Genomic DNA, 20,794 nt, shown 5'->3' on the forward strand with positions numbered 1-20,794 from the left:
GGTATTGAGTGACATCACAGCACAGTGCTAAGGCTCCTGGGCCTGGACACAGCAGCGGCTGCAATATCTCAACGGAGAATACGTTTATATATATGTGTGTGTGTGCGCGTGTATATATATATATATATATATATATATATATATATATATATATATTTCTCCGCCGAAATCACTTTTAAACCCATTTCCACCTTTTTTTCCCTTCTCTTCCTCTTACTTTTTTTTCACGTTTTTTTACGTTTTTCTCCTTTTCGCCTCTTTTCTGGGCGTATTATTCTTCTTTTTCTTCTTTTTTTTCGTCTAATGCATACCCCATCAGTGCAGCAATGCTTATTCAATACCGCCAGCAGATGGAGACACTGGGGGATAATTTTCTAAGGATTTATACTGATTTTTCCTGTCTGAATTTGTCGCACAGAAAGTTGCAGGCCAAATATGTGTGACATTTCTGCGACTTTAGCTTCTAGAGCATTTTTACAACATTATACATAGGTGCTGAATACATAAAAAGCGACTGTTCAGCGACAGACAAGTCGCATCGGCTGAAAGTAGGCCAGAATGTCAGTCCATGTTGGAGCAGGTTTAGATACAGTCTAAAGTATAGATCTCAAAGTCTGTGCACAGAATTTAGCAAGGGCCTCGCACCTTCTGATGCATCAGGTAGGTGCACAATAGCATAGCCTAACCCTCTGTACTTTGGTCTATATTGATGCGGGACATAGACAGCCAGCTGATGACCAATCCATTAGTGCAATGGATGGCTGGAAGCATTTGTCTTTGCCTTTGCAATACCACAGAAGCAATGCATGGTCAATGTACAGCAATGACACACCTGTGTGAACAGCCAGGAGACCCCCCCCCCCCCCCCCATGTTATGTTACATAGTTACATAGTTAGTACGGTCGAAAAAAGACATATGTCCATCAAGTTCAACCAGGGAATTAAGGGGTAGGGGTGTGGCGCGATATTGGGGAAGGGATGAGATTTTATATTTCTTCATAAGCATTAATCTTATTTTGTCAATTAGGAACATTCAGCACCCACCCGCTATCAAGGCAGCTGCCTATCATGTCATGCCCTACCTGCACAGGTGTGCTGGCTACTCAAATGATCCAATTAAGGAGGCCATTTAGTCAGCAGCAGCAGAAGTCCTGTGCCTGGACGCTCCAACAGCGGCCAGACACAAGCAGAAGCAGAAGCAGCAGAAGCAGCAGCAGCACCACCTTTTGTTTTTTGGCTGCAGCAGCAGCAAGGCCCACAGGGCTGGCTAGCTGGCTAGCCAGCAAGCAGGTAGCAATGAAAGTAGGAATCTTTCTTTTTAACTCTGTAAGGGGGTGGTGCACTGTACCCGAAGATACTGCCATATCGGGTCAATGCATAGGGCGACGGAAGCAAGCTTCGAAATCGGCCCCCGTTCTCAAAAATCCATTTAATATATGGTCCCCAGATAGGGGACGTATCAGATATTAAACTGATAAGAACAGATACTACACTTGATCTTAGCCAAAAGGCCGAGAAGCGATAACCGTGAAAGGGGCGGGCCCAACAAGGTGCCCTTCATGGGCACTATCACTGCTTGCTGTCAGGGAGGCTGCCAGACAATTTTCCATGCACACTCTGGGCTGGGGGGCAGTCAACCACCAGTACACACAGCAGAACCTAAACCCATACCATTATTGCTAAGCAGCAAGACAGGGGCCCATTGCACTCCCACGGGGCCTTTTTAAATGCAATCCATAACCCGGATTTGCCAGGAACCCTTCTTACTCCTCCTACTTGCATGTGACACTGGGCTTAGGATCTGCATAGGAAACACACACACAAGCACACACCTACCTTTGTTGCCTGCAGATGCCTCCTTGGCTGTCCCCAAACGGTATCAAACCAACACCCACGGGAAGCTGTAAGCATAGAGGACATGCCTGCACCCCATTGGACTTACCTGTGTGGGTTAAATCCGGGTTATTTGACAACCTATGGCGGTGATGGTTCTGCTCAGGCAGAGCAGTGCTGATGCTCCTCATAAAGCTGTCGCTGCTGTGAAGGTTCTAGGTGACATCACAAATCCCTATGGTTACATACACAACAAAGCTGGGTTGTTGTTGTTTACACTCTGCAAGGCCTGTGGAAGTGAGTGACATCATAGCACTGTAGTTCTGAGGGTTCTAGATGGATGCAACAATCTCCTGTTGCTTCTATGAAGGCCATAATAGACGACATCACCAAACAGCTCCATAGTCACATACACAGCAAAGGAGAGATGTTGTTTACACCTAGTGATGTCAGTGGTATTGAGTGACATCACAGCACAGTGCTAAGGCTCCTGGGCCTGGACACAGCAGCGGCTGCAATATCTCAACGGAGAATACGTTTATATATATGTGTGTGTGTGCGCGTATATATATATATATATATATATATATATATATATATATATTTCTCCGCCGAAATCACTTTTAAACCCATTTCCACCTTTTTTTCCCTTCTCTTCCTCTTACTTTTTTTTCACGTTTTTTTACGTTTTTCTCCTTTTCGCCTCTTTTCTGGGCGTATTATTCTTCTTTTTCTTCTTTTTTTTCGTCTAATGCATACCCCATCAGTGCAGCAATGCTTATTCAATACCGCCAGCAGATGGAGACACTGGGGGATAATTTTCTAAGGATTTATACTGATTTTTCCTGTCTGAATTTGTCGCACAGAAAGTTGCAGGCCAAATATGTGTGACATTTCTGCGACTTTAGCTTCTAGAGCATTTTTACAACATTATACATAGGTGCTGAATACATAAAAAGCGACTGTTCAGCGACAGACAAGTCGCATCGGCTGAAAGTAGGCCAGAATGTCAGTCCATGTTGGAGCAGGTTTAGATACAGTCTAAAGTATAGATCTCAAAGTCTGTGCACAGAATTTAGCAAGGGCCTCGCACCTTCTGATGCATCAGGTAGGTGCACAATAGCATAGCCTAACCCTCTGTACTTTGGTCTATATTGATGCGGGACATAGACAGCCAGCTGATGACCAATCCATTAGTGCAATGGATGGCTGGAAGCATTTGTCTTTGCCTTTGCAATACCACAGAAGCAATGCATGGTCAATGTACAGCAATGACACACCTGTGTGAACAGCCAGGAGACCCCCCCCCCCCCCCCCCATGTTATGTTACATAGTTACATAGTTAGTACGGTCGAAAAAAGACATATGTCCATCAAGTTCAACCAGGGAATTAAGGGGTAGGGGTGTGGCGCGATATTGGGGAAGGGATGAGATTTTATATTTCTTCATAAGCATTAATCTTATTTTGTCAATTAGGAACATTCAGCACCCACCCGCTATCAAGGCAGCTGCCTATCATGTCATGCCCTACCTGCACAGGTGTGCTGGCTACTCAAATGATCCAATTAAGGAGGCCATTTAGTCAGCAGCAGCAGAAGTCCTGTGCCTGGACGCTCCAACAGCGGCCAGACACAAGCAGAAGCAGAAGCAGCAGAAGCAGCAGCAGCACCACCTTTTGTTTTTTGGCTGCAGCAGCAGCAAGGCCCACAGGGCTGGCTAGCTGGCTAGCCAGCAAGCAGGTAGCAATGAAAGTAGGAATCTTTCTTTTTAACCCTGTAAGGGGGTGGTGCACTGTACCCGAAGATACTGCCATATCGGGTCAATGCATAGGGCGACGGAAGCAAGCTTCGAAATCGGCCCCCGTTCTCAAAAATCCATTTAATATATGGTCCCCAGATAGGGGACGTATCAGATATTAAACTGATAAGAACAGATACTACACTTGATCTTAGCCAAAAGGCCGAGAAGCGATAACCGTGAAAGGGGCGGGCCCAACAAGGTGCCCTTCATGGGCACTATCACTGCTTGCTGTCAGGGAGGCTGCCAGACAATTTTCCATGCACACTCTGGGCTGGGGGGCAGTCAACCACCAGTACACACAGCAGAACCTAAACCCATACCATTATTGCTAAGCAGCAAGACAGGGGCCCATTGCACTCCCACGGGGCCTTTTTAAATGCAATCCATAACCCGGATTTGCCAGGAACCCTTCTTACTCCTCCTACTTGCATGTGACACTGGGCTTAGGATCTGCATAGGAAACACACACACAAGCACACACCTACCTTTGTTGCCTGCAGATGCCTCCTTGGCTGTCCCCAAACGGTATCAAACCAACACCCACGGGAAGCTGTAAGCATAGAGGACATGCCTGCACCCCATTGGACTTACCTGTGTGGGTTAAATCCGGGTTATTTGACAACCTATGGCGGTGATGGTTCTGCTCAGGCAGAGCAGTGCTGATGCTCCTCATAAAGCTGTCGCTGCTGTGAAGGTTCTAGGTGACATCACAAATCCCTATGGTTACATACACAACAAAGCTGGGTTGTTGTTGTTTACACTCTGCAAGGCCTGTGGAAGTGAGTGACATCATAGCACTGTAGTTCTGAGGGTTCTAGATGGATGCAACAATCTCCTGTTGCTTCTATGAAGGCCGTAATAGACGACATCACCAAACAGCTCCATAGTCACATACACAGCAAAGGAGAGATGTTGTTTACACCTAGTGATGTCAGTGGTATTGAGTGACATCACAGCACAGTGCTAAGGCTCCTGGGCAGGGACACAGCAGCGGCTGCAATATCTCAACGGAGAATACGTTTATATATATGTGTGTGTGTGCGCGTATATATATATATATATATATATATATATATATATATATATATATTTCTCCGCCGAAATCACTTTTAAACCCATTTCCACCTTTTTTTCCCTTCTCTTCCTCCTACTTTTTTTTCACGTTTTTTTACGTTTTTCTCCTTTTCGCCTCTTTTCTGGGCGTATTATTCTTCTTTTTCTTCTTTTTTTTCGTCTAATGCATACCCCATCAGTGCAGCAATGCTTATTCAATACCGCCAGCAGATGGAGACACTGGGGGATAATTTTCTAAGGATTTATACTGATTTTTCCTGTCTGAATTTGTCGCACAGAAAGTTGCAGGCCAAATATGTGTGACATTTCTGCGACTTTAGCTTCTAGAGCATTTTTACAACATTATACATAGGTGCTGAATACATAAAAAGCGACTGTTCAGCGACAGACAAGTCGCATCGGCTGAAAGTAGGCCAGAATGTCAGTCCATGTTGGAGCAGGTTTAGATACAGTCTAAAGTATAGATCTCAAAGTCTGTGCACAGAATTTAGCAAGGGCCTCGCACCTTCTGATGCATCAGGTAGGTGCACAATAGCATAGCCTAACCCTCTGTACTTTGGTCTATATTGATGCGGGACATAGACAGCCAGCTGATGACCAATCCATTAGTGCAATGGATGGCTGGAAGCATTTGTCTTTGCCTTTGCAATACCACAGAAGCAATGCATGGTCAATGTACAGCAATGACACACCTGTGTGAACAGCCAGGAGACCCCCCCCCCCCCCCCCCATGTTATGTTACATAGTTACATAGTTAGTACGGTCGAAAAAAGACATATGTCCATCAAGTTCAACCAGGGAATTAAGGGGTAGGGGTGTGGCGCGATATTGGGGAAGGGATGAGATTTTATATTTCTTCATAAGCATTAATCTTATTTTGTCAATTAGGAACATTCAGCACCCACCCGCTATCAAGGCAGCTGCCTATCATGTCATGCCCTACCTGCACAGGTGTGCTGGCTACTCAAATGATCCAATTAAGGAGGCCATTTAGTCAGCAGCAGCAGAAGTCCTGTGCCTGGACGCTCCAACAGCGGCCAGACACAAGCAGAAGCAGAAGCAGCAGAAGCAGCAGCAGCACCACCTTTTGTTTTTTGGCTGCAGCAGCAGCAAGGCCCACAGGGCTGGCTAGCTGGCTAGCCAGCAAGCAGGTAGCAATGAAAGTAGGAATCTTTCTTTTTAACCCTGTAAGGGGGTGGTGCACTGTACCCGAAGATACTGCCATATCGGGTCAATGCATAGGGCGACGGAAGCAAGCTTCGAAATCGGCCCCCGTTCTCAAAAATCCATTTAATATATGGTCCCCAGATAGGGGACGTATCAGATATTAAACTGATAAGAACAGATACTACACTTGATCTTAGCCAAAAGGCCGAGAAGCGATAACCGTGAAAGGGGCGGGCCCAACAAGGTGCCCTTCATGGGCACTATCACTGCTTGCTGTCAGGGAGGCTGCCAGACAATTTTCCATGCACACTCTGGGCTGGGGGGCAGTCAACCACCAGTACACACAGCAGAACCTAAACCCATACCATTATTGCTAAGCAGCAAGACAGGGGCCCATTGCACTCCCACGGGGCCTTTTTAAATGCAATCCATAACCCGGATTTGCCAGGAACCCTTCTTACTCCTCCTACTTGCATGTGACACTGGGCTTAGGATCTGCATAGGAAACACACACACAAGCACACACCTACCTTTGTTGCCTGCAGATGCCTCCTTGGCTGTCCCCAAACGGTATCAAACCAACACCCACGGGAAGCTGTAAGCATAGAGGACATGCCTGCACCCCATTGGACTTACCTGTGTGGGTTAAATCCGGGTTATTTGACAACCTATGGCGGTGATGGTTCTGCTCAGGCAGAGCAGTGCTGATGCTCCTCATAAAGCTGTCGCTGCTGTGAAGGTTCTAGGTGACATCACAAATCCCTATGGTTACATACACAACAAAGCTGGGTTGTTGTTGTTTACACTCTGCAAGGCCTGTGGAAGTGAGTGACATCATAGCACTGTAGTTCTGAGGGTTCTAGATGGATGCAACAATCTCCTGTTGCTTCTATGAAGGCCATAATAGACGACATCACCAAACAGCTCCATAGTCACATACACAGCAAAGGAGAGATGTTGTTTACACCTAGTGATGTCAGTGGTATTGAGTGACATCACAGCACAGTGCTAAGGCTCCTGGGCCTGGACACAGCAGCGGCTGCAATATCTCAACGGAGAATACGTTTATATATATGTGTGTGTGTGCGCGTATATATATATATATATATATATATATATATATATATATATATATTTCTCCGCCGAAATCACTTTTAAACCCATTTCCACCTTTTTTTCCCTTCTCTTCCTCTTACTTTTTTTTCACGTTTTTTTACGTTTTTCTCCTTTTCGCCTCTTTTCTGGGCGTATTATTCTTCTTTTTCTTCTTTTTTTTCGTCTAATGCATACCCCATCAGTGCAGCAATGCTTATTCAATACCGCCAGCAGATGGAGACACTGGGGGATAATTTTCTAAGGATTTATACTGATTTTTCCTGTCTGAATTTGTCGCACAGAAAGTTGCAGGCCAAATATGTGTGACATTTCTGCGACTTTAGCTTCTAGAGCATTTTTACAACATTATACATAGGTGCTGAATACATAAAAAGCGACTGTTCAGCGACAGACAAGTCGCATCGGCTGAAAGTAGGCCAGAATGTCAGTCCATGTTGGAGCAGGTTTAGATACAGTCTAAAGTATAGATCTCAAAGTCTGTGCACAGAATTTAGCAAGGGCCTCGCACCTTCTGATGCATCAGGTAGGTGCACAATAGCATAGCCTAACCCTCTGTACTTTGGTCTATATTGATGCGGGACATAGACAGCCAGCTGATGACCAATCCATTAGTGCAATGGATGGCTGGAAGCATTTGTCTTTGCCTTTGCAATACCACAGAAGCAATGCATGGTCAATGTACAGCAATGACACACCTGTGTGAACAGCCAGGAGACCCCCCCCCCCCCCCATGTTATGTTACATAGTTACATAGTTAGTACGGTCGAAAAAAGACATATGTCCATCAAGTTCAACCAGGGAATTAAGGGGTAGGGGTGTGGCGCGATATTGGGGAAGGGATGAGATTTTATATTTCTTCATAAGCATTAATCTTATTTTGTCAATTAGGAACATTCAGCACCCACCCGCTATCAAGGCAGCTGCCTATCATGTCATGCCCTACCTGCACAGGTGTGCTGGCTACTCAAATGATCCAATTAAGGAGGCCATTTAGTCAGCAGCAGCAGAAGTCCTGTGCCTGGACGCTCCAACAGCGGCCAGACACAAGCAGAAGCAGAAGCAGCAGAAGCAGCACCACCACCTTTTGTTTTTTGGCTGCAGCAGCAGCAAGGCCCACAGGGCTGGCTAGCTGGCTAGCCAGCAAGCAGGTAGCAATGAAAGTAGGAATCTTTCTTTTTAACCCTGTAAGGGGGTGGTGCACTGTACCCGAAGATACTGCCATATCGGGTCAATGCATAGGGCGACGGAAGCAAGCTTCGAAATCGGCCCCCGTTCTCAAAAATCCATTTAATATATGGTCCCCAGATAGGGGACGTATCAGATATTAAACTGATAAGAACAGATACTACACTTGATCTTAGCCAAAAGGCCGAGAAGCGATAACCGTGAAAGGGGCGGGCCCAACAAGGTGCCCTTCATGGGCACTATCACTGCTTGCTGTCAGGGAGGCTGCCAGACAATTTTCCATGCACACTCTGGGCTGGGGGGCAGTCAACCACCAGTACACACAGCAGAACCTAAACCCATACCATTATTGCTAAGCAGCAAGACAGGGGCCCATTGCACTCCCACGGGGCCATTTTAAATGCAATCCATAACCCGGATTTGCCAGGAACCCTTCTTACTCCTCCTACTTGCATGTGACACTGGGCTTAGGATCTGCATAGGAAACACACACACAAGCACACACCTACCTTTGTTGCCTGCAGATGCCTCCTTGGGTGTCCCCAAACGGTATCAAACCAACACCCACGGGAAGCTGTAAGCATAGAGGACATGCCTGCACCCCATTGGACTTACCTGTGTGGGTTAAATCCGGGTTATTTGACAACCTATGGCGGTGATGGTTCTGCTCAGGCAGAGCAGTGCTGATGCTCCTCATAAAGCTGTCGCTGCTGTGAAGGTTCTAGGTGACATCACAAATCCCTATGGTTACATACACAACAAAGCTGGGTTGTTGTTGTTTACACTCTGCAAGGCCTGTGGAAGTGAGTGACATCATAGCACTGTAGTTCTGAGGGTTCTAGATGGATGCAACAATCTCCTGTTGCTTCTATGAAGGCCATAATAGACGACATCACCAAACAGCTCCATAGTCACATACACAGCAAAGGAGAGATGTTGTTTACACCTAGTGATGTCAGTGGTATTGAGTGACATCACAGCACAGTGCTAAGGCTCCTGGGCCTGGACACAGCAGCGGCTGCAATATCTCAACGGAGAATACGTTTATATATATGTGTGTGTGTGCGCGTATATATATATATATATATATATATATATATATATATATATATATTCTCCGCCGAAATCACTTTTAAACCCATTTCCACCTTTTTTTCCCTTCTCTTCCTCTTACTTTTTTTTCACGTTTTTTTACGTTTTTCTCCTTTTCGCCTCTTTTCTGGGCGTATTATTCTTCTTTTTCTTCTTTTTTTTCGTCTAATGCATACCCCATCAGTGCAGCAATGCTTATTCAATACCGCCAGCAGATGGAGACACTGGGGGATAATTTTCTAAGGATTTATACTGATTTTTCCTGTCTGAATTTGTCGCACAGAAAGTTGCAGGCCAAATATGTGTGACATTTCTGCGACTTTAGCTTCTAGAGCATTTTTACAACATTATACATAGGTGCTGAATACATAAAAAGCGACTGTTCAGCGACAGACAAGTCGCATCGGCTGAAAGTAGGCCAGAATGTCAGTCCATGTTGGAGCAGGTTTAGATACAGTCTAAAGTATAGATCTCAAAGTCTGTGCACAGAATTTAGCAAGGGCCTCGCACCTTCTGATGCATCAGGTAGGTGCACAATAGCATAGCCTAACCCTCTGTACTTTGGTCTATATTGATGCGGGACATAGACAGCCAGCTGATGACCAATCCATTAGTGCAATGGATGGCTGGAAGCATTTGTCTTTGCCTTTGCAATACCACAGAAGCAATGCATGGTCAATGTACAGCAATGACACACCTGTGTGAACAGCCAGGAGACCCCCCCCCCCCCCATGTTATGTTACATAGTTACATAGTTAGTACGGTCGAAAAAAGACATATGTCCATCAAGTTCAACCAGGGAATTAAGGGGTAGGGGTGTGGCGCGATATTGGGGAAGGGATGAGATTTTATATTTCTTCATAAGCATTAATCTTATTTTGTCAATTAGGAACATTCAGCACCCACCCGCTATCAAGGCAGCTGCCTATCATGTCATGCCCTACCTGCACAGGTGTGCTGGCTACTCAAATGATCCAATTAAGGAGGCCATTTAGTCAGCAGCAGCAGAAGTCCTGTGCCTGGACGCTCCAACAGCGGCCAGACACAAGCAGAAGCAGAAGCAGCAGAAGCAGCAGCAGCACCACCTTTTGTTTTTTGGCTGCAGCAGCAGCAAGGCCCACAGGGCTGGCTAGCTGGCTAGCCAGCAAGCAGGTAGCAATGAAAGTAGGAATCTTTCTTTTTAACCCTGTAAGGGGGTGGTGCACTGTACCCGAAGATACTGCCATATCGGGTCAATGCATAGGGCGACGGAAGCAAGCTTCGAAATCGGCCCCCGTTCTCAAAAATCCATTTAATATATGGTCCCCAGATAGGGGACGTATCAGATATTAAACTGATAAGAACAGATACTACACTTGATCTTAGCCAAAAGGCCGAGAAGCGATAACCGTGAAAGGGGCGGGCCCAACAAGGTGCCCTTCATGGGCACTATCACTGCTTGCTGTCAGGGAGGCTGCCAGACAATTTTCCATGCACACTCTGGGCTGGGGGGCAGTCAACCACCAGTACACACAGCAGAACCTAAACCCATACCATTATTGCTAAGCAGCAAGACAGGGGCCCATTGCACTCCCACGGGGCCTTTTTAAATGCAATCCATAACCCGGATTTGCCAGGAACCCTTCTTACTCCTCCTACTTGCATGTGACACTGGGCTTAGGATCTGCATAGGAAACACACACACAAGCACACACCTACCTTTGTTGCCTGCAGATGCCTCCTTGGCTGTCCCCAAACGGTATCAAACCAACACCCACGGGAAGCTGTAAGCATAGAGGACATGCCTGCACCCCATTGGACTTACCTGTGTGGGTTAAATCCGGGTTATTTGACAACCTATGGCGGTGATGGTTCTGCTCAGGCAGAGCAGTGCTGATGCTCCTCATAAAGCTGTCGCTGCTGTGAAGGTTCTAGGTGACATCACAAATCCCTATGGTTACATACACAACAAAGCTGGGTTGTTGTTGTTTACACTCTGCAAGGCCTGTGGAAGTGAGTGACATCATAGCACTGTAGTTCTGAGGGTTCTAGATGGATGCAACAATCTCCTGTTGCTTCTATGAAGGCCATAATAGACGACATCACCAAACAGCTCCATAGTCACATACACAGCAAAGGAGAGATGTTGTTTACACCTAGTGATGTCAGTGGTATTGAGTGACATCACAGCACAGTGCTAAGGCTCCTGGGCCTGGACACAGCAGCGGCTGCAATATCTCAACGGAGAATACGTTTATATATATGTGTGTGTGTGCGCGTATATATATATATATATATATATATATATATATATATATATATATATATTTCTCCGCCGAAATCACTTTTAAACCCATTTCCACCTTTTTTTCCCTTCTCTTCCTCTTACTTTTTTTTCACGTTTTTTTACGTTTTTCTCCTTTTCGCCTCTTTTCTGGGCGTATTATTCTTCTTTTTCTTCTTTTTTTTCGTCTAATGCATACCCCATCAGTGCAGCAATGCTTATTCAATACCGCCAGCAGATGGAGACACTGGGGGATAATTTTCTAAGGATTTATACTGATTTTTCCTGTCTGAATTTGTCGCACAGAAAGTTGCAGGCCAAATATGTGTGACATTTCTGCGACTTTAGCTTCTAGAGCATTTTTACAACATTATACATAGGTGCTGAATACATAAAAAGCGACTGTTCAGCGACAGACAAGTCGCATCGGCTGAAAGTAGGCCAGAATGTCAGTCCATGTTGGAGCAGGTTTAGATACAGTCTAAAGTATAGATCTCAAAGTCTGTGCACAGAATTTAGCAAGGGCCTCGCACCTTCTGATGCATCAGGTAGGTGCACAATAGCATAGCCTAACCCTCTGTACTTTGGTCTATATTGATGCGGGACATAGACAGCCAGCTGATGACCAATCCATTAGTGCAATGGATGGCTGGAAGCATTTGTCTTTGCCTTTGCAATACCACAGAAGCAATGCATGGTCAATGTACAGCAATGACACACCTGTGTGAACAGCCAGGAGACCCCCCCCCCCCCCCCCCATGTTATGTTACATAGTTACATAGTTAGTACGGTCGAAAAAAGACATATGTCCATCAAGTTCAACCAGGGAATTAAGGGGTAGGGGTGTGGCGCGATATTGGGGAAGGGATGAGATTTTATATTTCTTCATAAGCATTAATCTTATTTTGTCAATTAGGAACATTCAGCACCCACCCGCTATCAAGGCAGCTGCCTATCATGTCATGCCCTACCTGCACAGGTGTGCTGGCTACTCAAATGATCCAATTAAGGAGGCCATTTAGTCAGCAGCAGCAGAAGTCCTGTGCCTGGACGCTCCAACAGCGGCCAGACACAAGCAGAAGCAGAAGCAGCAGAAGCAGCAGCAGCACCACCTTTAGTTTTTTGGCTGCAGCAGCAGCAAGGCCCACAGGGCTGGCTAGCTGGCTAGCCAGCAAGCAGGTAGCAATGAAAGTAGGAATCTTTCTTTTTAACCCTGTAAGGGGGTGGTGCACTGTACCCGAAGATACTGCCATATCGGGTCAATGCATAGGGCGACGGAAGCAAGCTTCGAAATCGGCCCCCGTTCTCAAAAATCCATTTAATATATGGTCCCCAGATAGGGGACGTATCAGATATTAAACTGATAAGAACAGATACTACACTTGATCTTAGCCAAAAGGCCGAGAAGCGATAACCGTGAAAGGGGCGGGCCCAACAAGGTGCCCTTCATGGGCACTATCACTGCTTGCTGTCAGGGAGGCTGCCAGACAATTTTCCATGCATATATATATTTCTCCGCCGAAATCACTTTTAAACCCATTTCCACCTTTTTTTCCCTTCTCTTCCTCTTACTTTTTTTTCACGTTTTTTTACGTTTTTCTCCTTTTCGCCTCTTTTCTGGGCGTATTATTCTTCTTTTTCTTCTTTTTTTTCGTCTAATGCATACCCCATCAGTGCAGCAATGCTTATTCAATACCGCCAGCAGATGGAGACACTGGGGGATAATTTTCTAAGGATTTATACTGATTTTTCCTGTCTGAATTTGTCGCACAGAAAGTTGCAGGCCAAATATGTGTGACATTTCTGCGACTTTAGCTTCTAGAGCATTTTTACAACATTATACATAGGTGCTGAATACATAAAAAGCGACTGTTCAGCGACAGACAAGTCGCATCGGCTGAAAGTAGGCCAGAATGTCAGTCCATGTTGGAGCAGGTTTAGATACAGTCTAAAGTATAGATCTCAAAGTCTGTGCACAGAATTTAGCAAGGGCCTCGCACCTTCTGATGCATCAGGTAGGTGCACAATAGCATAGCCTAACCCTCTGTACTTTGGTCTATATTGATGCGGGACATAGACAGCCAGCTGATGACCAATCCATTAGTGCAATGGATGGCTGGAAGCATTTGTCTTTGCCTTTGCAATACCACAGAAGCAATGCATGGTCAATGTACAGCAATGACACACCTGTGTGAACAGCCAGGAGACCCCCCCCCCCCCCCATGTTATGTTACATAGTTACATAGTTAGTACGGTCGAAAAAAGACATATGTCCATCAAGTTCAACCAGGGAATTAAGGGGTAGGGGTGTGGCGCGATATTGGGGAAGGGATGAGATTTTATATTTCTTCATAAGCATTAATCTTATTTTGTCAATTAGGAACATTCAGCACCCACCCGCTATCAAGGCAGCTGCCTATCATGTCATGCCCTACCTGCACAGGTGTGCTGGCTACTCAAATGATCCAATTAAGGAGGCCATTTAGTCAGCAGCAGCAGAAGTCCTGTGCCTGGACGCTCCAACAGCGGCCAGACACAAGCAGAAGCAGAAGCAGCAGAAGCAGCAGCAGCACCACCTTTTGTTTTTTGGCTGCAGCAGCAGCAAGGCCCACAGGGCTGGCTAGCTGGCTAGCCAGCAAGCAGGTAGCAATGAAAGTAGGAATCTTTCTTTTTAACCCTGTAAGGGGGTGGTGCACTGTACCCGAAGATACTGCCATATCGGGTCAATGCATAGGGCGACGGAAGCAAGCTTCGAAATCGGCCCCCGTTCTCAAAAATCCATTTAATATATGGTCCCCAGATAGGGGACGTATCAGATATTAAACTGATAAGAACAGATACTACACTTGATCTTAGCCAAAAGGCCGAGAAGCGATAACCGTGAAAGGGGCGGGCCCAACAAGGTGCCCTTCATGGGCACTATCACTGCTTGCTGTCAGGGAGGCTGCCAGACAATTTTCCATGCACACTCTGGGCTGGGGGGCAGTCAACCACCAGTACACACAGCAGAACCTAAACCCATACCATTATTGCTAAGCAGCAAGACAGGGGCCCATTGCACTCCCACGGGGCCTTTTTAAATGCAATCCATAACCCGGATTTGCCAGGAACCCTTCTTACTCCTCCTACTTGCATGTGACACTGGGCTTAGGATCTGCATAGGAAACACACACACAAGCACACACCTACCTTTGTTGCCTGCAGATGCCTCCTTGGCTGTCCCCAAACGGTATCAAACCAACACCCACGGGAAGCTGTAAGCATAGAGGACATGCCTGCACCCCATTGGACTTACCTGTGTGGGTTAAATCCGGGTTATTTGACAACCTATGGCGGTGATGGTTCTGCTCAGGCAGAGCAGTGCTGATGCTCCTCATAAAGCTGTCGCTGCTGTGAAGGTTCTAGGTGACATCACAAATCCCTATGGTTACATACACAACAAAGCTGGGTTGTTGTTGTTTACACTCTGCAAGGCCTGTGGAAGTGAGTGACATCATAGCACTGTAGTTCTGAGGGTTCTAGATGGATGCAACAATCTCCTGTTGCTTCTATGAAGGCCATAATAGACGACATCACCAAACAGCTCCATAGTCACATACACAGCAAAGGAGAGATGTTGTTTACACCTAGTGATGTCAGTGGTATTGAGTGACATCACAGCACAGTGCTAAGGCTCCTGGGCCTGGACACAGCAGCGGCTGCAATATCTCAACGGAGAATACGTTTATATATATGTGTGTGTGTGCGCGTATATATATATATATATATATATATATATATATATATATATATATTTCTCCGCCGAAATCACTTTTAAACCCATTTCCACCTTTTTTTCCCTTCTCTTCCTCTTACTTTTTTTTCACGTTTTTTTACGTTTTTCTCCTTTTCGCCTCTTTTCTGGGCGTATTATTCTTCTTTTTCTTCTTTTTTTTCGTCTAATGCATACCCCATCAGTGCAGCAATGCTTATTCAATACCGCCAGCAGATGGAGACACTGGGGGATAATTTTCTAAGGATTTATACTGATTTTTCCTGTCTGAATTTGTCGCACAGAAAGTTGCAGGCCAAATATGTGTGACATTTCTGCGACTTTAGCTTCTAGAGCATTTTTACAACATTATACATAGGTGCTGAATACATAAAAAGCGACTGTTCAGCGACAGACAAGTCGCATCGGCTGAAAGTAGGCCAGAATGTCAGTCCATGTTGGAGCAGGTTTAGATACAGTCTAAAGTATAGATCTCAAAGTCTGTGCACAGAATTTAGCAAGGGCCTCGCACCTTCTGATGCATCAGGTAGGTGCACAATAGCATAGCCTAACCCTCTGTACTTTGGTCTATATTGATGCGGGACATAGACAGCCAGCTGATGACCAATCCATTAGTGCAATGGATGGCTGGAAGCATTTGTCTTTGCCTTTGCAATACCACAGAAGCAATGCATGGTCAATGTACAGCAATGACACACCTGTGTGAACAGCCAGGAGACCCCCCCCCCCCCCCCCCCCATGTTATGTTACATAGTTACATAGTTAGTACGGTCGAAAAAAGACATATGTCCATCAAGTTCAACCAGGGAATTAAGGGGTAGGGGTGTGGCGCGATATTGGGGAAGGGATGAGATTTTATATTTCTTCATAAGCATTAATCTTATTTTGTCAATTAGGAACATTCAGCACCCACCCGCTATCAAGGCAGCTGCCTATCATGTCATGCCCTACCTGCACAGGTGTGCTGGCTACTCAAATGATCCAATTAAGGAGGCCATTTAGTCAGCAGCAGCAGAAGTCCTGTGCCTGGACGCTCCAACAGCGGCCAGACACAAGCAGAAGCAGAAGCAGCAGAAGCAGCAGCAGCACCACCTTTAGTTTTTTGGCTGCAGCAGCAGCAAGGCCCACAGGGCTGGCTAGCTGGCTAGCCAGCAAGCAGGTAGCAATGAAAGTAGGAATCTTTCTTTTTAACCCTGTAAGGGGGTGGTGCACTGTACCCGAAGATACTGCCATATCGGGTCAATGCATAGGGCGACGGAAGCAAGCTTCGAAATCGGCCCCCGTTCTCAAAAATCCATTTAATATATGGTCCCCAGATAGGGGACGTATCAGATATTAAACTGATAAGAACAGATACTACACTTGATCTTAGCCAAAAGGCCGAGAAGCGATAACCGTGAAAGGGGCGGGCCCAACAAGGTGCCCTTCATGGGCACTATCACTGCTTGCTGTCAGGGAGGCTGCCAGACAATTTTCCATGCATATATATATTTCTCCGCCGAAATCACTTTTAAACCCATTTCCACCTTTTTTTCCCTTCTCTTCCTCTTACTTTTTTTTCACGTTTTTTTACGTTTTTCTCCTTTTCGCCTCTTTTCTGGGCGTATTATTCTTCTTTTTCTTCTTTTTTTTCGTCTAATGCATACCCCATCAGTGCAGCAATGCTTATTCAATACCGCCAGCAGATGGAGACACTGGGGGATAATTTTCTAAGGATTTATACTGATTTTTCCTGTCTGAATTTGTCGCACAGAAAGTTGCAGGCCAAATATGTGTGACATTTCTGCGACTTTAGCTTCTAGAGCATTTTTACAACATTATACATAGGTGCTGAATACATAAAAAGCGACTGTTCAGCGACAGACAAGTCGCATCGGCTGAAAGTAGGCCAGAATGTCAGTCCATGTTGGAGCAGGTTTAGATACAGTCTAAAGTATAGATCTCAAAGTCTGTGCACAGAATTTAGCAAGGGCCTCGCACCTTCTGATGCATCAGGTAGGTGCACAATAGCATAGCCTAACCCTCTGTACTTTGGTCTATATTGATGCGGGACATAGACAGCCAGCTGATGACCAATCCATTAGTGCAATGGATGGCTGGAAGCATTTGTCTTTGCCTTTGCAATACCACAGAAGCAATGCATGGTCAATGTACAGCAATGACACACCTGTGTGAACAGCCAGGAGACCCCCCCCCCCCCCCCATGTTATGTTACATAGTTACATAGTTAGTACGGTCGAAAAAAGACATATGTCCATCAAGTTCAACCAGGGAATTAAGGGGTAGGGGTGTGGCGCGATATTGGGGAAGGGATGAGATTTTATATTTCTTCATAAGCATTAATCTTATTTTGTCAATTAGGAACATTCAGCACCCACCCGCTATCAAGGCAGCTGCCTATCATGTCATGCCCTACCTGCACAGGTGTGCTGGCTACTCAAATGATCCAATTAAGGAGGCCATTTAGTCAGCAGCAGCAGAAGTCCTGTGCCTGGACGCTCCAACAGCGGCCAGACACAAGCAGAAGCAGAAGCAGCAGAAGCAGCAGCAGCACCACCTTTTGTTTTTTGGCTGCAGCAGCAGCAAGGCCCACAGGGCTGGCTAGCTGGCTAGCCAGCAAGCAGGTAGCAATGAAAGTAGGAATCTTTCTTTTTAACCCTGTAAGGGGGTGGTGCACTGTACCCGAAGATACTGCCATATCGGGTCAATGCATAGGGCGACGGAAGCAAGCTTCGAAATCGGCCCCCGTTCTCAAAAATCCATTTAATATATGGTCCCCAGATAGGGGACGTATCAGATATTAAACTGATAAGAACAGATACTACACTTGATCTTAGCCAAAAGGCCGAGAAGCGATAACCGTGAAAGGGGCGGGCCCAACAAGGTGCCCTTCATGGGCACTATCACTGCTTGCTGTCAGGGAGGCTGCCAGACAATTTTCCATGCACACTCTGGGCTGGGGGGCAGTCAACCACCAGTACACACAGCAGAACCTAAACCCATACCATTATTGCTAAGCAGCAAGACAGGGGCCCATTGCACTCCCACGGGGCCTTTTTAAATGCAATCCATAACCCGGATTTGCCAGGAACCCTTCTTACTCCTCCTACTTGCATGTGACACTGGGCTTAGGATCTGCATAGGAAACACACACACAAGCACACACCTACCTTTGTTGCCTGCAGATGCCTCCTTGGCTGTCCCCAAACGGTATCAAACCAACACCCACGGGAAGCTGTAAGCATAGAGGACATGCCTGCACCCCATTGGACTTACCTGTGTGGGTTAAATCCGGGTTATTTGACAACCTATGGCGGTGATGGTTCTGCTCAGGCAGAGCAGTGCTGATGCTCCTCATAAAGCTGTCGCTGCTGTGAAGGTTCTAGGTGACATCACAAATCCCTATGGTTACATACACAACAAAGCTGGGTTGTTGTTGTTTACACTCTGCAAGGCCTGTGGAAGTGAGTGACATCATAGCACTGTAGTTCTGAGGGTTCTAGATGGATGCAACAATCTCCTGTTGCTTCTATGAAGGCCATAATAGACGACATCACCAAACAGCTCCATAGTCACATACACAGCAAAGGAGAGATGTTGTTTACACCTAGTGATGTCAGTGGTATTGAGTGACATCACAGCACAGTGCTAAGGCTCCTGGGCCTGGACACAGCAGCGGCTGCAATATCTCAACGGAGAATACGTTTATATATATGTGTGTGTGTGCGCGTATATATATATATATATATATATATATATATATATATATATATATTCTCCGCCGAAATCACTTTTAAACCCATTTCCACCTTTTTTTCCCTTCTCTTCCTCTTACTTTTTTTTCACGTTTTTTTATGTTTTTCTCCTTTTCGCCTCTTTTCTGGGCGTATTATTCTTCTTTTTCTTCTTTTTTTTCGTCTAATGCATACCCCATCAGTGCAGCAATGCTTATTCAATACCGCCAACAGATGGAGACACTGGGGGATAATTTTCTAAGGATTTATACTGATTTTTCCTGTCTGAATTTGTCGCACAGAAAGTTGCAGGCCAAATATGTGTGACATTTCTGCGACTTTAGCTTCTAGAGCATTTTTACAACATTATACATAGGTGCTGAATACATAAAAAGCGACTGTTCAGCGACAGACAAGTCGCATCGGCTGAAAGTAGGCCAGAATGTCAGTCCATGTTGGAGCAGGTTTAGATACAGTCTAAAGTATAGATCTCAAAGTCTGTGCACAGAATTTAGCAAGGGCCTCGCACCTTCTGATGCATCAGGTAGGTGCACAATAGCATAGCCTAACCCTCTGTACTTTGGTCTATATTGATGCGGGACATAGACAGCCAGCTGATGACCAATCCATTAGTGCAATGGATGGCTGGAAGCATTTGTCTTTGCCTTTGCAATACCACAGAAGCAATGCATGGTCAATGTACAGCAATGACACACCTGTGTGAACAGCCAGGAGACCCCCCCCCATGTTATGTTACATAGTTACATAGTTAGTACGGTCGAAAAAAGACATATGTCCATCAAGTTCAACCAGGGAATTAAGGGGTAGGGGTGTGGCGCGATATTGGGGAAGGGATGAGATTTTATATTTCTTCATAAGCATTAATCTTATTTTGTCAATTAGGAACATTCAGCACCCACCCGCTATCAAGGCAGCTGCCTATCATGTCATGCCCTACCTGCACAGGTGTGCTGGCTACTCAAATGATCCAATTAAGGAGGCCATTTAGTCAGCAGCAGCAGAAGTCCTGTGCCTGGACGCTCCAACAGCGGCCAGACACAAGCAGAAGCAGAAGCAGCAGAAGCAGCAGCAGCACCACCTTTTGTTTTTTGGCTGCAGCAGCAGCAAGGCCCACAGGGCTGGCTAGCTGGCTAGCCAGCAAGCAGGTAGCAATGAAAGTAGGAATCTTTCTTTTTAACCCTGTAAGGGGGTGGTGCACTGTACCCGAAGATACTGCCATATCGGGTCAATGCATAGGGCGACGGAAGCAAGCTTCGAAATCGGCCCCCGTTCTCAAAAATCCATTTAATATATGGTCCCCAGATAGGGGACGTATCAGATATTAAACTGATAAGAACAGATACTACACTTGATCTTAGCCAAAAGGCCGAGAAGCGATAACCGTGAAAGGGGCGGGCCCAACAAGGTGCCCTTCATGGGCACTATCACTGCTTGCTGTCAGGGAGGCTGCCAGACAATTTTCCATGCACACTCTGGGCTGGGGGGCAGTCAACCACCAGTACACACAGCAGAACCTAAACCCATACCATTATTGCTAAGCAGCAAGACAGGGGCCCATTGCACTCCCACGGGGCCTTTTTAAATGCAATCCATAACCCGGATTTGCCAGGAACCCTTCTTACTCCTCCTACTTGCATGTGACACTGGGCTTAGGATCTGCATAGGAAACACACACACAAGCACACACCTACCTTTGTTGCCTGCAGATGCCTCCTTGGCTGTCCCCAAACGGTATCA

At 46.0% G+C, this 20,794-nt stretch overlaps 10 non-coding genes across 10 annotated transcripts; all 10 read right to left on the minus strand.

Moving 5' to 3' along the window:
• Nucleotides 1-1,332: 1,332 nt before the first annotated feature.
• Nucleotides 1,333-1,523, minus strand: LOC130330518 (U2 spliceosomal RNA). Its single transcript, XR_008873658.1, has one exon. It is a non-coding gene; the product is annotated as a U2 spliceosomal RNA (small nuclear RNA).
• A 2,091-nt stretch (nt 1,524-3,614) lies between these two features.
• LOC130330519 (U2 spliceosomal RNA) lies at nt 3,615-3,805 on the minus strand. The gene has a single exon (XR_008873659.1). It is a non-coding gene; the product is annotated as a U2 spliceosomal RNA (small nuclear RNA).
• A 2,095-nt stretch (nt 3,806-5,900) lies between these two features.
• LOC130330520 (U2 spliceosomal RNA) lies at nt 5,901-6,091 on the minus strand. The gene has a single exon (XR_008873660.1). It is a non-coding gene; the product is annotated as a U2 spliceosomal RNA (small nuclear RNA).
• Nucleotides 6,092-8,180: 2,089 nt separating this feature from the next.
• On the minus strand, nt 8,181-8,371 carry LOC130330521 (U2 spliceosomal RNA). Its single transcript, XR_008873661.1, has one exon. It is a non-coding gene; the product is annotated as a U2 spliceosomal RNA (small nuclear RNA).
• Nucleotides 8,372-10,461: 2,090 nt separating this feature from the next.
• Nucleotides 10,462-10,652, minus strand: LOC130330522 (U2 spliceosomal RNA). Its single transcript, XR_008873662.1, has one exon. It is a non-coding gene; the product is annotated as a U2 spliceosomal RNA (small nuclear RNA).
• Nucleotides 10,653-12,751: 2,099 nt separating this feature from the next.
• Nucleotides 12,752-12,942, minus strand: LOC130330523 (U2 spliceosomal RNA). The gene has a single exon (XR_008873663.1). It is a non-coding gene; the product is annotated as a U2 spliceosomal RNA (small nuclear RNA).
• A 1,273-nt stretch (nt 12,943-14,215) lies between these two features.
• LOC130330524 (U2 spliceosomal RNA) lies at nt 14,216-14,406 on the minus strand. The gene has a single exon (XR_008873664.1). It is a non-coding gene; the product is annotated as a U2 spliceosomal RNA (small nuclear RNA).
• A 2,097-nt stretch (nt 14,407-16,503) lies between these two features.
• LOC130330525 (U2 spliceosomal RNA) lies at nt 16,504-16,694 on the minus strand. The gene has a single exon (XR_008873665.1). It is a non-coding gene; the product is annotated as a U2 spliceosomal RNA (small nuclear RNA).
• A 1,274-nt stretch (nt 16,695-17,968) lies between these two features.
• Nucleotides 17,969-18,159, minus strand: LOC130330528 (U2 spliceosomal RNA). The gene has a single exon (XR_008873667.1). It is a non-coding gene; the product is annotated as a U2 spliceosomal RNA (small nuclear RNA).
• A 2,085-nt stretch (nt 18,160-20,244) lies between these two features.
• Nucleotides 20,245-20,435, minus strand: LOC130330529 (U2 spliceosomal RNA). Its single transcript, XR_008873668.1, has one exon. It is a non-coding gene; the product is annotated as a U2 spliceosomal RNA (small nuclear RNA).
• Nucleotides 20,436-20,794: the final 359 nt, after the last annotated feature.

This window comes from Hyla sarda, unplaced genomic scaffold (genome assembly GCF_029499605.1).
Source record: "Hyla sarda isolate aHylSar1 unplaced genomic scaffold, aHylSar1.hap1 scaffold_336, whole genome shotgun sequence".
Classification (NCBI taxonomy): domain Eukaryota; kingdom Metazoa; phylum Chordata; class Amphibia; order Anura; family Hylidae; genus Hyla; species Hyla sarda.